The sequence below is a fragment of the Urtica dioica genome, chromosome 8 (genome assembly GCF_054948205.1).
Source record: "Urtica dioica subsp. dioica isolate 48M chromosome 8, U.dioica_male_clone48M_v1_H2, whole genome shotgun sequence".
NCBI lineage: Eukaryota > Viridiplantae > Streptophyta > Magnoliopsida > Rosales > Urticaceae > Urtica > Urtica dioica.
This window is the reverse complement of record NC_142763.1, coordinates 40,626,300-40,642,826: the sequence shown is the minus strand read 5'-3', so window position 1 is coordinate 40,642,826 and position 16,527 is coordinate 40,626,300. Positions and strand designations below refer to the sequence as shown.

Here is a 16,527-nt window from a genome sequence, read left to right as displayed (position 1 = left end):
TTAATTACGATATAATTTAGGATGTTTGATAATTTAAAATTGTAAATTAGGATTAGAGATTAATTATGTATATAAGTATAGTAGATTAGAGATTAATAAATTAGGAAATTTAATTTTGTTAATTACGATTAGAAAATTTAAAATTGTTTAATTGTTTAAGTATAGATTTAAAAAAGAATAAAAATGTGAAATTAATTAGTTGCTTATGGATTATGTATTTTAGTAAACGAACCACTGAGGTTCGATTTATTGTTAGTTTTAGGATGTTTCTATGCAGGTTTTAAAGTTAAAGGCTTGATGCCGGGTTGTTAAGTTTATAGGGGAGGTTCTGCCGAAATTTCGGTAGGATCGTTTGTTTTGAATTTCAGATGGCTACGGTTACATGAGCTAGAGGCAGCGGAGGCGGGGATGACTACTTATCCCGTCTCCCGAATTATTGCGAGTCGGCGCCCGTACGCGATGGCGTCGAAGAAGAAGACGAGGATATCGAACCGGCCGTGTGTGGGCCGACGCTCAGGATTCGATATGAGCGTGCACGGCGCCCCGGGGTGAAGGAAGTCGTTATTTATAACGAGGAATTTCAGTCGTTCTTGCAGCCAGAGCGAGAGATGGATCCGGATCTCGCGACGTTGGCGAACACGCTCGGGTTTGTCGTCCGAGACAAGATCTCGCCTACGGTCCCAAGGTGGACGAATGCGAACGTGGGGTCGGCGAAGGAGGCCGAGATCCGAGCAGCGATTCGAGACAAGTACGACATTCGAGTCGATGGTGATTCAACCGGGAAGAAGAAGGCGATTGTCGATGCGGCAATCATTCGAGACGCGAAGACTCGTCTTCGCGATTGGAAGCATACCTTGCGGTCATGGTTCGACATCGACTGCAAGAGCAGCGTACAGGTGGCGCGGTCGATGAAACCGAGGACCGTTAAGCTCGACACCGAATGGGAGATGCTGATACAACGATATACGAGCGATGAGTTTAAGGTAATCAAATCATTTACGTTAAATATGTGTTTACTCTTTTATTATACAACTTATTATTTACGTGTATGTTTATTTAAATTACATGCCATACAAGCGAAGAACAATGCGAATCGTGCGAAGAAGAAGACGAAGACTCGACAGGGGACGATTGGGTTCTCGACCCACCACATGAAAAACGTAAGTTTTATGTTTATATGATACATCAAATCATTAAAACTATCTAACACTTGAAATTTTATTTACACGCAGAAGAGCGCCGAGACAGGCGCTTTCGAGAGCTTGTTTGCGAACTACAAGCGCCAACATCAGTCCGACAAGTCCGAATGGCGGACTGCTGAAGCCTCCGCACGTTATGTAAGTTTATATTTATTTTGTCTTATTTTTCGATTAATATTTAGTAACTAGTTAATTATATCAGGATCGACTGGTCGATAGGTTCAACACGTTGCGAGCGGAGGCTGAGCAACAAGGAGCGAACGTTGATATTGTCGTCCTAGAGCAGCAGGCGATCCGCGATATTATGGGTTCGCGGAGTGATCACTTGACCGGCGTCGGACGCTTGGTGCCACAGGGAGCGCGGATGGCGGCTGAAATCGCCGAAGTTTACGGTTCGGAGGCTGGGACTTCACATTCAGGATATATCTCGCATAAGGTGTTCACGTCGACCCTCGCCTCGTTCGCCGAGGCAATACAGACTCAGGTGCCCGGCCTCAACCTGAGCTCGTTTTTGCCGTAATTTCCGCAGAGTTCGCAGCAGGCTCCTTCGACCCACAGCCAGCAGACTCCGACGACCGGCGTCCACACTCCGACGCCCGACGTCCACACTCCAACGGGCGGCCATCAGATGACTCCCGATGGTAGCCAGCAGACGACGCCCGGCGGTCCGAGTCAGTTGGCTGATGAGCAAATTGTAATCCCGCCGCACCATGCATAGTTTCAGCGCCAGCAGAAGAGCGTTTCACGTCGAGGCGGGGGAAAACGAGCGGCGGGACGACGAAGCAAAGGTCGCGACTAGTGTTTTATTACATATTTTGTATATAGTAGATTTTTATTTACATATTTGTCGATAATCGAAATCGTAACCGTATTTTATATATAAGTTCATTTCGATAATATAATTTGATTTTTATTTGATTTTTCATTTTAGAATTTCATAAACGAAAAACAAAGTAAAAAATAAATAATTAACGACGATAAAAATTAATAATTTCAAAAATCGAAAAAAAAATAATAATTAGCGACGCTAATTATTAAAAAAATAACTTATTAGCGACGACTTTATCGTCGCTAATACGCGCGCGAAATTAGCCCGTGCAAATTAGTGACGATAAAGTCGCCGCTAAATAATTAAAAAAAACTCGTCGTTTAAACATTTAGGGACGAAAAAATCGTCGCTAATATCATCGGTAAATATTTAGCGACGACTATTTCGTCGCTAAATATATTTAGGCACGGACATTTAGCAACGATAAAAATCGTCGCTAAATAGATTTAGCGACGATTATGGGGTTATTAGCGACGAAAAAAATCGTCGGTAATGGTGAGATTTATTGTAGTGAAAAGAGAAGAGTTGACGTCGGAGAAGAGTTAATTTAATTTACCATTCCAGTTAATTTTAATTTACTCTTCAAGTTAATTTAATTTACTATTCCAGTTAATTAATTTACTGCAGACGGTAGACCTGGTGGTGGTGGTAGATCTGCGTGGATCTGTTGCTCAAGTCTCCCCGCAAAATCTCGTAGACCTTCGTCTAACTTTGTATGCATCGTTGCCTTACTGAAGTGCTATGAATCTCACGATGTCCCTGCTAATTCAAAACCAAACACCGTTGACTCACCGTGTGGACGCCCTCCACCGCGTCAACCAAAACCAGAGCAACGTCGCTCAGCCGCTCCGTTGTGGATACCTAAAAGTCCATGCGCCCCAACGAGTCGATGAGGTTGAAAAGTGTCGCACCGAATACCACTTAACTTTAGCGAAATATTTAGTTATCTGGATGGGTATCCGGTGCGACATGTCGCACCCAGGCACGAAGCCATGTGTATATGAGGGGAGCTATAGCCCCCCCTCAAAAAAAAATTTGTACTTTTTACCCACTTTTTATTTTATTTTTACAATTTTTTACCCTTAAAATTTACAAATTAGCCCCCCCCGAATTTTTTTTTTACAAATTAGCCCCCCCTAAAGTGAAATCCTGGCTTCGTCCCTGGTCGCACCTAATATATGCTTAGGTGCGACTTTTAAATGCGACATGTCGCACCTAATACCTTTTCGGATTAGAAAATTGAATTTGTAGTAGTGACACAGATGAGCTCTTTAATGTGATGGCTCGCAGCTCCTCCTCGTCCAAATAGTCCATGAATTGGACCCTCCCCCGAATCGGCGTTGAGCTGATCGTCAGAGGAACTGCATGGAGGCGTGGCTTTGGTGTAGAAAAAAAGGGGAGGATTTGGGCGCATGATTTGGAGGAGAGAGAAACGGCGATGACTAAAGAAGAGATAAATTAGGATTTAGGGGCATTTTTGAATTTTCAGTCTAATTTAAGGCGGACTATCTTTTTAAATAATCCAAATGTTTGCTATTTTTCAAAATGAAGGTGGGCTATTGGCTATTGAGCTAACTCATCCATTTATTTATTTATATAATACCTCGCGGTAAACTTCCGTCGCTTACCACAGTATATCACTAGCAATAAACCATTAAAATCGAAGTTGCGGTAACAGTAGCGGTAGGCGGTAAGTTAATCATTGGTATGACAATGTGTTTGAAATTAAGCTATTTTTTTTTGTTAATTTTTAGATAATTAGGTCAATATTTTAATTATATGGCTAGTTTAAATGAGTTATATGCTTAATTCTCTCTTTTTGTTTTTGCCTAAAACCTAATCAGTTATTGGACCCGCCTGAGCTGCCCTGATCTTTAAAAATAGCTACATTTTCATAATAACTGGCGGCAAGAGAGTTGGATGTCCATGGTAGCATCTGGTTCGAACATGTCCATGTTTGGATATACAGTATTTATTTCAAACTCTGCATCTTAGTCATATTTTGTTTTTCTTTAAATATGGTTACTTTAGCTGATATATAATGCTATAATTTATGGTTCAGGGTTAAAAGGAGAAGAAGTTGATTTGGTGCGAGATGTTTTTTTAGATGAGTGAAAACGATTAAAACACTATTAATTATATAAATCATTTAATATGATTAATAAACAGTATAATTTAAACCGATGATTTTTGTAATAAAAAGAAAATAGTTAAAAAAAAGATATAACATTTCAAGCGGGCTTAATCCATGGCCAGGTTTGGAACTACCAGAAATTTTAAAACCGCAATAAACAAGACATGAACACGAAATTACCACCATAACAATGATCCTTAAACACTGAATCCAAACCTTGTGGACAAAACGAGAAATAACGGGAAAAACGACAAGAAAATTCGAACGAACCGCAAGTGGCTGGAACATCATAACTACTTGACCCCAGAGTTACCGCCATTCAAAGAAAGTATAAGAAGCTTAGAACATTCATTTGACGCAGTTGGGCAGCGGAGCCCCGCAGAGGCAGCGATTGCGACTGTAGGCCGAAGCGCCGACCTTCTGGAGGCTGCCGCCGACCGGAATCTTTCCACAGAGCCGATTGTTGCTGACTTTGAACGTATCGAAACTCAGCTTTGTCAAACCCGCCGGTAGGCTTCCGAATATCTTGTTGCCGGAAATGTCCAAGACGATCAGATCCTTGGGAAACTTGACGCCGGACAAGTCGAACGACAGCAAGTTCTTCGACAGGTCGACGTAGAACAGGTCCTTCTTTTCCGAGCCGAACAGGAACGCCGCGTCGCCCTCGAGCCGGTTCGCCGACAGCTCCAAGTGGGAGAGGCCCTTGTTCCGGCCGAGCTGGGGCGGGATCTTGCCGGAGAGGCGGTTGTTGCTCAGGTAAAGAGCGAAGTAGTTGGTCTGGTTGAAGTTCCCGAACGTGTCGGGGATGGGACCGGTGAGCTGGTTACCGTCAAGCTGGAGGAGCCTGAGCTTGGGGAGGTTTCCGAGGGAGCTGGGGATGGCTCCGGTGAGGCGGTTGGAGGAGAGGGAGATGTAGTCGAGACTCTTGAGGTGGCCGAGGAACTCCGGGACCGGGCCGGAGAGGTTGCAGCCGCTGAGGATGAGGCTCTCGAGGCTGGTGAGCTTGGCGATGGAGCTCGGGACCGTTCCCCCGATGCCGGGACATCCGCTGAGGCTGATGAACCGCAGTCCGGTGAGCTTGCCGATCGCCGGGGAGATGGGTCCCGACAGGCCGTCGTGCTCGTTGACGAAGAGGGCGGAGACTCGGCCGGAGCCGTCGCACTCCACGCCGAACCAGTCCTTGCAGCACTCCGTCTGTGGGTCCCACTGGGATGGCTCGCCTCCGAAGCCTTTCTTGATCTCAAGGAGGGCCTGCTTGTCGTAGGGATTGCAGGAGTAGGAGAGTGGGGTCAGAAATGTGGCTGTGATGGAGACCACTAGAGCCACCGAAATTATCATATTTTTGTTTGTTATTTCCATTCTTTCTTTTTTCCTTCTTTCTTGGAGAGTTAATTTGTTTGATGGAGTAATTTTCTGATCCACATTTGGTGATTTTATAGATAGCCAGTCAGTCACAGTTAAAAATTAAAATGCATTCGTACATTAAAAATAACCAAAATTTTAAAGGTCTAATTTTTTTCTTGGAAATGTGCAAGGTTTAGGTTTCAATAATAATTTAGATCTTACTATTGAGGATGGATCTCACAGTCTCCATTTTAGAGATAGGTAGAATTACCAACTAGACTATAATAGTTACCACTTATTAATTAAAAAAAATTAAAATGATAAATTACTTTTATAAATAAATAAATAAACAAGTATTTGTTGCAACTAGCAAATCATCTATTTCATTTTAAAAATCTAACTCAAGTTTTATTTTATTAGGGAAATAGTCCATCAAGTCGAAGTTAATTTAATTAACTGTTCAATTGATTTAATTAATTGTACAGTTAATTTAATCAACTTCGACTTGGTGGCATATTTTCTTAATAAAATAAAACTTTGGCTATTTTTTAAAAGATTTAAAATATATTCGTACATTAAAAATAACCAAAATTTTAAAGGTTTAATTCTTTTTTCTTGTAAATGTGCAAGGTTTAGGATTCAATAATAATTTTGATCTTATTAATGATGATTGAACTCACGGTCTCCAGTTTAGAGGCTGTGTGAAATTATCAACTAGCTACTTACCACTTATTAATTAAAAAAAAATGGTATGAAATAGCCAATTCAAACTATGATTTTTGCAAAATAGTCATAGTTTCATTAGGTATAGCAAAATAGTCAATTGAGAGTACTACGACTTTTAATCCTGCCTCGATTAATTTTAATCCAATCTTCATAAAACTTACATTCTGTCTTTATAGTTTGTTGAGATTAAATTTAATCCAGCCTAGATTAATCTTACTTTGGCTAGTTTGCTTATAGTTGACAAACTATGGCTATTTTACAAAAGCTTAAGTTCTATTTGGCTATATAGCCGCTTGACCCTTAAAAAAATTAAAGTAATAAATTTTTTTATAAATAAATAAAAAATATTTGTTGCAACTAGCCAAATCTACTTTATTTTAAGAATTTAGCTCAAACTTCATTTTACTAGGGAAATAGCCCAATCGTTAAATGAACAATTAATTTAATCAACTTCGACTTGGTAGACTATTTACTTAATAAAATAAAACTTTGACTTTTTTTAAAAGGAAAGTGGATTATTGGATCAGTGGTCTAATTGCACGAGTAGGAGAGTGGGTCAGAAATGTTGCTGTGATGGAGACCACTAGAGCCACCGAAATTATCATATTTTTGTTCGTTATTTCCATTCTTTCTTTTTTCCTTCTTTCTTGGAGAGTTAATTTGTTTGATGGAGTAATTTTCTGATCCACACTTGGTGATTTTATAGATAGCCAGTCAATCACTGTTAAAAATTAAAATGCATTCGTACATTAAAAATAACCAAAATTTTAAAGGTCTAATTTTTTTCTTGGAAATGTGCAAGGTTTAGGTTTCAATAATAATTTTGATTTTATTATGCGAAAATATCAACAGGATCCCTTTAGTTTAATCGAAATGCGTTATTTATACCTCAAGTTTTTAGAAATATCATATATATCCTTTCAGTTTAATATAAATGACATATATCTCCCTTAAAAATATGTTACATTTCAAATACCACTCTTTTCGTTTATTTTTTTTACAAAAAATAATTTGAATTCTCCAAAATACCATTAATAGAATAAACATTTATTTACTATTTTATTAAAAAAAATTAAAACTTCTCTTATAAATAAAAATCCTTAACTTTTTATAAAGAAAGTTTTTAATTCAAATTTTTTTATATATAAAATAGAAAATAAAAAATTATTTCATAAAGGGTATTTTGGAGAATTCAAATTGTTTTTGTAAAAAAATAAACGAAAATGGCGGTATTTGAAATATAACATATTTTTAGGGGAGATATATGTAATTTATATTAAACTGAAAGGATATGTCTGATATTTCTAAAAACTGAGGGTATAAATCGCATTTTTCGATTAAACTAAAGTGATGCTGTTGATATTTTCCCTCTTATTATTGAGGATGGAACTCACAGTCTCCATTTTAGAGATAGGTAGACTTACCAACTAGACTATACTAGTTACCATATTAATTAAAAAAAATTAAAATGATAAATTACTTTTATAAATAAATAAATAAACAAGTATTTGTTGCAACTAGCAAATCATCTACTTCATTTTAAGAATCTAGCTCAAGTTTCATTTAATTAGGGAAATAGCTCATTAGGTCGAAGTTAATTTAATTAACTGTTCAGTTGATTTAATTAATTGTTCAGTTGATTTAATTAATTGTACAGTTAATTTAATCAACTTCGACTTGGTGGACTTCTTTCTTTATACAATTAAACTTTTGCTATTTTTTAAAAAATTTAAAATGTATTCGTACATTAAAAATAACCAAAATTTTAAAGGTTTAATTTTTTTTTTCTTGGAAATGTGCAAGGTTTAGGATTCAATAATAATTTTGATCTTATTAATGATGATTGAACTCACAGTCTCCATTTTAGAGGTTGTGTGAAATTACCAACTAGCTAGTTACCACTTATTAATTAAAAAAATTAAAGTAATAAATTTCTTTATAAATAAAAAAAAATAAAAATATTTGTTGCAACTAGTCAAATCTACTTCATTTTAAGAATTTAGCTCAAACTTCAATTTACTAGGGAAATAGCCCAATCGTCAACTGAACAATTAATTTAATCAACTTCGACTTGGTAAACTATTTACTTAATAAAATAAAACTTTGGCTTTATTTAAAAGCAAAGTGGATTATTGGATCAGTGTTCTAATTGCCCCTAAAAAAATTTATGTATGAACAATTTTTTTGGCAAAGTAACTTTGCCCATTTTACTAAAAACTTGAAATTGTAGTTATTTTGCTTATTAATTAGTTTCAAATAGTTTTTTGTGTTATTTTTCCATTTTATAAAAAAGTTAAGATTTAAAGAAGAAATTATATGAAATAGTTAATATTACTATCAAAATATAAAAAAGATAGTCCAATTTATATCTATGTCTCCATGATATGACGTCATATTTTAATTAGAGTTATTTTCTTAATTTTAGATAATTTGGATAGAACATAGAGCGTTAAAACGGGCTATATGCCCTACACTCCCGAAATTAAATTAAAAACTCAGTATGATTTATATCATGTGATCCTACTAAACTATTGCAATGATAGAATTAAATTGCAATTATATGTCGTCGATAAGTCGTCGTTAAATCTTCTATACGCGATCCTATTGATAATATTATTTTATTTATCGTTTCTCTTTGTCGGTATGCGACATATTTGTTAAAAAAAAAACAAAAAAAACTGTAGTATTTATTATTACAGAAAATTAGAAAAATAACTAACTTAAACGTTTGACATTGCTAAATAGCCAACGTTTGGTAAATCTTAGGTAAATAGCCGTAAATAATGACGTGGCTTAACATATATAGGTGACTATTTATCTAAGATTTACGCCTGTAAATACATGAAAATAGCTATGAAATTATTTTTTGAGTGAAAGACAAGATGTCGCACACAATGTAGCAGCAATATGTTCGACAACTTGCTTTATCACATATTATGGATAATGAAATAAACAGTGCGTAAAGATAAAAACGCACAATATGGTTACCCAGTTCGGTGCAACGCGTCTCACCTACGTGCAGGGGCTCACAGTCAGTGGAGAGGATTTCACCATCAAGTAGTCAATAATATAAACAAGAACTTACATGAACAACATAAACATCAACACCTTAGAAACTATTACTACAAGTGATTACCAAAACAGAGACTCCCCTGAATTTGAGACCCCTCTGAATTCCACTCTTCAAGCACGCTTCGATGCTTGGTCACCTTCAATATCAACGCACGTGAAGACTTCAATCACGTATACACAAGATCCAATTCTCACAGACACTCAGACTTCTGGAATAGTATTTGTAGAATTACACCGCTCTTATCAAAACAAATAGTTTTTTTAGTCTGCCAATTGAGGACGTCTAGGAACCCTAAAATATTTGATAAAGCGTCAAGAACTGCTAAGGGGGGAGCACTCGACTTTTATAGCAGTCATACAAATCTGGAAGTCGAACTAGGGTTTCCTTACCCATAAATGTGTGAAGATCATCAGGGAAAGTCTTCAGCGATACGATCTGGCAAAACAACAAACTTGCCAGAAAAACAGTCTGCGCACAAAGAAAAATATGTCTCTACAAATCCTGAAGCATGTTGACTGACATATTTTCTTAACAACTTGCAGTAAAAAAAAAAGCTAACACATAACGTAACAACAGGCTATTTACTTAAGATTTACCAAAAGTTTGTTATTTAGCAATAACAAACATTTAAGTTGGCTATTTTTCTGATGGACACTTATTATTATTATTATTATATTTCTCATATTCAAGGCTATTGACTTGGATGAAATAATCCCAAATACTTGTCTGTCACTTTGATTTTTATTAGACTATTAACGTATTAAATATTGATATTATTATCATTTGTTTACAAAAATTATAATTAACTAAATTACTTCAGACTTAATAATTACATTTGAGCTAACATTTCAATTTTTTTTAGAAATAGTCACAGGTGTAGCGGCACAACGTATGCATTTCAGATTTACAATCTTGCACTTATGTACTGCACGCGGTTTGAATTTAAAACCTGCTGTTTGTATTAGTTTTAAAATCAAATATGTGATTGAATTAGTTTAGTTATTTCCAAAATTATATGAATGAGTTATTCTATTTCTCTCATTGTTTATGTTGATTGAGCATTTTTTTTTCTTTCAAATTTCATCTGAACGGCATTATGAAAAACCTTCTTAACACATTTAAGGTATGTTCACGGCATTTCAATTTATTTTCTTGTTTTCTTGATGTTGACTTTTATTTTATCGATTATTTCAATATAATACTATTGCGGAATCATCATTCTTTCTAGCTAGTCGAATCAGGTTAGTATGTAAATTTTATTCACAGATATTGTATCTATATTTCCACTTGGAAATGTTAAAATTGTATTTTAGCCAAGGCTTTGATTAAAAATTGAAAATTAGCCTTCAGTTTTATGAACTGAAATAAATTGACAAATATGCCCAAAATCATTTTCCTTTGCCATTTGTTGACCACCTTATATTGTTTGAAAATAGTATCATGACTTGATGAAAATTGCAATAACCAAAGAAAAATATCTCTAAACACGCTAAACCAAAATCATAATTGAGATTACATTTCAATCATAATCAATAATAAATAAATAAAAAAAATCTTGAGCTCTTCGTCTACATAGCTTTGTTCACGATTTCAACGTTCATCTCCGTCATTATTCGTCAATTCTCGAACACTGGATTATAATTAATAATTGTAAGTAGCGATTTATGTACATTGAATTATAGCACGTACTTACTGTAAGTAATGATTAATAGTATTAACTGAATATTTAAGTAATTTTCTCAAGGATATAGACTCTGATGTTGTGGATGGCATTTAATATATATCAAGGATTAAAATTTCAAGGTATTGCGGAAAATTTTCGTCGAAATTGCGCTATTTTTGGGATTCCGGCACAAAAATAACATTTTGATCATTTTGCCACTTTATGTCATCGTTTTGTCGTGGAAATGTCGTCGCAATTTTCATGTCGTTTCGCTCTGAATGTCGTCTGGAAACTTTACCTTGCAAATCGGCGACGTATCCTCGTCATTTCGACCGTGCCCACATTATTTCGACGCCGTCTGTGCAAAATCAACTATATTTCCGTCATTTCTTGGTAATTTCGGCGACGTTGCTGTGTTATTCCTACTGTTTTGTGCCAACAGTTTGAGTTTGTGATAAAATCGAATTGTTTTGATTTTTTTGGAAAAATCTTGCTGAATGAAAGATATGTATTTATGTTGTGCGGTTCGCAAATTTTTTCTCAACTTTTTTTAATAGAATCCAAACTTATTTGATACTTGAGACTTAGATTTCAAAGTTATAGTTTATTGTTGTTTTTTATAGAACCCGAATTTATTTCATGTTTGAGATTTAGATTTCAAAGTTAGAATTTCATGTTGTTTTGATAGAATCCGAATTTATTTTAATGGGTTGACTACTGTGATCTCCAAGCACGAACCGGAGGTTACTATCAACTTCATCGCCACTCAACCTACTGCTGAGTCTTTTTATCTATGTTGAACTTAGTATGTGTTTTGAACTTATCTTTGTTTTTGAACCTATTAAGTGTTTTGGACACTTCATTTATGTTTTTTTTATAATGTGTGAACTTATTACATGTGTTGGAGACTTAAATTTGGAGTTTAAACTTATTATGTGTGTGTTTGAAACTAATTTTGTTACATGTCTGAAGTATGGATTTTATTTGTTATATTAAGAATTATGCAACATTATTTCTGTCGGTCATTTCCGTGTTTTATCAAAATTTTCGTCGGCACAATTTTTTCAAATTTTCACATTTTTTCCGTCACAATTCTCATCGATCACCGCAATTTCTATTTTTTGAGACCATCGACACGAAATCGGCTATCGGCATTTCAATCCTTGATATATATATATATATATAGCAAATAAAAAAATACAAAGAAGTTAAAAACGTAAAATAAAGAAAGAAATAATTGTAACATAAAAAATTATATAATGATATTCGACCAAGAAAAACGATGAATCCGTCGTAATTACTAATATTACACCGAAGAATGCATAACTAAAAATCCACTTATATATATAGCAAGGTTCAAAATGCCGTTTTTGTTGCCGTTTTGAGCCTCCTAATTTACGAAAAATCGACATGCCGATGGAAAACCGAACGAAAAAATGTGGAAAAGGGCATTCGATTTGCCATTTTCAAATGGCGTTTTTCATGGAAAACCGACAAGCCGATGGAAAACCGAACGGAAAAAATGTGGTAAAATATATTTAAAATATATACATGTGATACATACATATATTTTTCAATTTTTAAACATATATAAAGAAAATACATTATGTATATAATCTTTTTAATAGAAAATTGTATATATATATATATATATAATATTTTATAAATGTGTGCTATTAATATATATAATTTTTTTTAAAACGACAGTAAAAAATGGTAGGAAAAAAAACGACACAAAAAAGAAAAACGACAGACAAAACGACAGATGACGAAAATCAACGAAAAACGACAAAAAACGAAAAACGACGAAAAACGACGACGAAACGAAAAAAAACACCTTTTGTCGGCCGAAGACCTTTCGGCATCGACTTTTTCGTCGGAAATCGACGATTTTCGTCGACATTTGAGACCATGATATATAGTGATAGTATCATATATTTTGTTCTTTACCTATACAAGTGATATATTAATTGATAATACTAAATTGTAATTTTTTTTTATTTACAGTTTATCTATCTATGCGTTTACCCATAAAAAAAAATGGGTGTTAGGGCAACTCCAACCCATCATCAAATTTGGTGTTGAAATCACACAACTATTGTATTGATTGAGCACCAATTTTTTTTTTCCAACTCCAACTACAACATCAAATTTCACACTAAAAATATTATTCACCCTTATTATATTATTCACTATCCACAATTGCAAATCTTGATTTCAATGCTTCAAATGCACGCTCCACAATTCACATATTTTCTACATGCTTCTTGTTTAATTGTAAATAACTTTTTTTTTTGCCACATGTATCGTGAATAGTTTGAACAAGAGTCTACCATTTCGACCATATATCATCAGCTAGATAATAAACCATATTATATTTTTTTTCCATTAATGACATAATTGACCGGTGGAGTAGTACCCTCGGCAAGATTAGCAAAAAGATGGGATCTTGGTAGACCCAATATCATTGTTAGATCTTGGTAGACCGAAATATGCATGCCATACCCCAGATTTTTTTTTTTATAAATATTGTTGATTTTTTTTTTAGTATTTTAGTAGATTTAATATATATGCCTTTTATTTATATATATAAGTATAGTGTGCTTGTGATAAGTATTTATATATATCTATATATATATATATATATATAGTATGTGCTTGTGATACGTATATATGATATGTTGTGTAATATATTATATATAGTTATATATAAGGTTATTTCCTTATATATAAATTTTAAATGTGTACACATGTACGTGTATTGATATCAATACACATATATGTATATACATAGATATATATATATATATATACATTACTGTAGTATTTTTTTACATATATCGAGTATATATGTATATATAAATGTTACATAGCTACATATGAATATATAATTAGTGAAAAATTGGTATATTGGGAATATGTATATAATATAGGTTATTTATGTATTAATTATATAAAAGTTGTAGGTTATATATTATATATGTTGTCGTACATTTATATATATATATATATATATATATATATAAAGTCGTTTTTGGACGTATGTGTTTATATATAATATAAGTAATAATTAATACATTAAGAGTAGAGTAGGATTAAGTTTCGGCTTTTAAGTTTTGGGCTTTTAAGATTTAATCAAGTCCTATATAAGCATACACTCATGTTCTTTTCACGCTTAGTCTCTGCTCTCTCCCCCATATTCTTCTTATTCTTTGGAAATTCGTAGCTCTATTTAGGCAATTCAATCCTTGAAAAAAAATAGGTATGTATTTCTTCTATCTGGTTCAGATTCAATAAAAATCATTTCTTAAAACGTTTACTGTGGTTTCAAAAGTCGTTATTTTGCATCGTTTCTTTTTAAAAATATAGATTTAAATGTCTTCTATTTAAATCCTTAATCGGATAATTTTTTTATGAAATACAGAATATTTTCCGATTATTCTCTAATCAGTGCACGGACTTGATTCGCTCGTCTGACGTAATTCCGATCTTCAGACTTTGTAACGTTTAGTGATTCTTCACTCTAAGTGTGATACTGCTTATTAGTGCACGTGTTTAATTTTATTTATAGTTTGGTACTAAAAATATCTCTAATTTACACAAGTGACCGAAATATTAAAATATGTCGATAAAACAAAAAACATTTTGTTAAAAAAATTCACGTGTTGATTCAATTGATAACACGATAACATTAAAAAAGCATAAGAATTTAAACAATTAAAATGACAATAATAATAAAAAGCACATGAAAATAAAATATTTTAATTTTGTATTGTAATTTATAGTTTAATTTTATTTTATTAAAAAATAGTTCACGAGGTGCAGTTAATTAATTAGTTAAAGAGTAAATTAAATTGATTTTTTAGTTAATTAAATAATTGCGGACTTAGTGGATTATTTTTCAAGTATTTGTTGCAAATAGTCAATTACTTACATCATTTTTAAGCATCTAGCCCAAATTTCATTTTATTAGGGAAATAGTCCATCAAACCGAAGTTTAATTAATTGAACAATTAATTTAATTAACTTTGGACTAATGAACTATTTTATTAATAAAATAAATTTTACCTATTTTATTTAAATGATAAGTTATTGGACTACTGATTTAATTGTTCTTTATTTTTTAATAAAATTAAATTTTGACTAAAATCTTAAAAAAAAAAATATAAGAATTTGTGTTTAATTGTTCTTTATTTTTTAATAAAATTTAATTTTGACTAAAATCTTTAAAAAAAATTATAAGAATTTGTGTTTATTTTATTCGTGCGGTCTTTTTTTTTTTTTTTTTTGTAGTTTAATATATATATATATATATATATATATATATATATATATATATATATATATATCTTCGTAAATGTATATTGAGTTGATTGGTCCACTGCGCAGCGTTTAAAAAAAAAAAAAAGACTGAGTTTTTTTTTAGAAAGCGGTTGGGATTTTTGTTCATTGAATAAAGAATCTGCGGCCAAAGCTTTTACAATGACCCGCGTGCCTGATAGGTCTATTCACAATCAAAATCTCTCTTTTTGTCGTCATTTTTTTTTTATTACCAATAACCTTTATTATAATTTGTTCAATTTTGTTCGTCCTTCTAAGTTACAGTTGTAAAAGCTCGCCATATACAGTGGTCAGGTGACAGTTTCACGTGGCACACGTAAAAGTGAAGAAATTTTGTTTGTCCTTCTAAGTTAACGTTTTTAACGTGATACTACTTTCCTTAATATTGATAAGATATAAATATTTGCATTATTTTATATGGCATATTTTTTTTGGGGGAAGAAATATTGTTCTTTTTAAGTTGAATAGCGATAACTCTCTGGCGCTTGATTTGGATGGTAAGACTTCTAATTTGTTAATCAATTTCTGTGAAAAGGGCAATAATTCAATCTCTACTAAATGCATTATTGATGTTTGAAAATTATATGTTGTAAATTGTGCTTAATTTATGTTTAAATATTGAATATAATTGATGATATAATGTATGATGTAAAAATTGAATTATTAAAAATAAAAGTTAATATGTATGGCAATAACAATGTATAAATAGAAAGCACATATAAACATCTCTAATTCTTGTTATAAAAAAATAGTGTAGCGCAAGATTATAGTAGTAATTGAGTTTGTGGTATGTCCCTGTAATAGAAAAGGGAAACAAATATGTCCGATAAACAACGTCTATAGAAGAAATAATTTCCCGCTTAAATATTGTTACCTGATAATCTTTTTTTTTTTTTTTTTTTTTTTTTTTTTTTTTTTTTGTATGTTGGTACGAACGTAGTATATAGTTAAGGGCAATGTAATAAAATAGCCGAAATGAAATTATGAAATTTGTTTTTACCATATGTTTCACAACTTTTAGGTAAATAGCTAATAGATTTATGTGACAATAATTAAGGTTTGATTTACCCTTATTTATTAACAAATACGTCATTTTATCTCTTACTTTTTTCCTATATTTTTTTTATATAAAAATTTCAAAAAACCATATCTATCTCATATGAACTCGAAATTGAGTGATTCCAAATCCTACGGATTCGTGACGCCGAGATCTTCAAA

The 16,527-nt window shown here is 32.9% G+C and overlaps 1 pseudogene; it reads right to left on the bottom strand.

Annotated features, from left to right (window-relative positions):
• Positions 1–4,241: 4,241 nt before the first annotated feature.
• On the bottom strand, positions 4,242–5,588 carry LOC149389806 (leucine-rich repeat protein FLOR 1 pseudogene; annotated as a pseudogene).
• Positions 5,589–16,527: the final 10,939 nt, after the last annotated feature.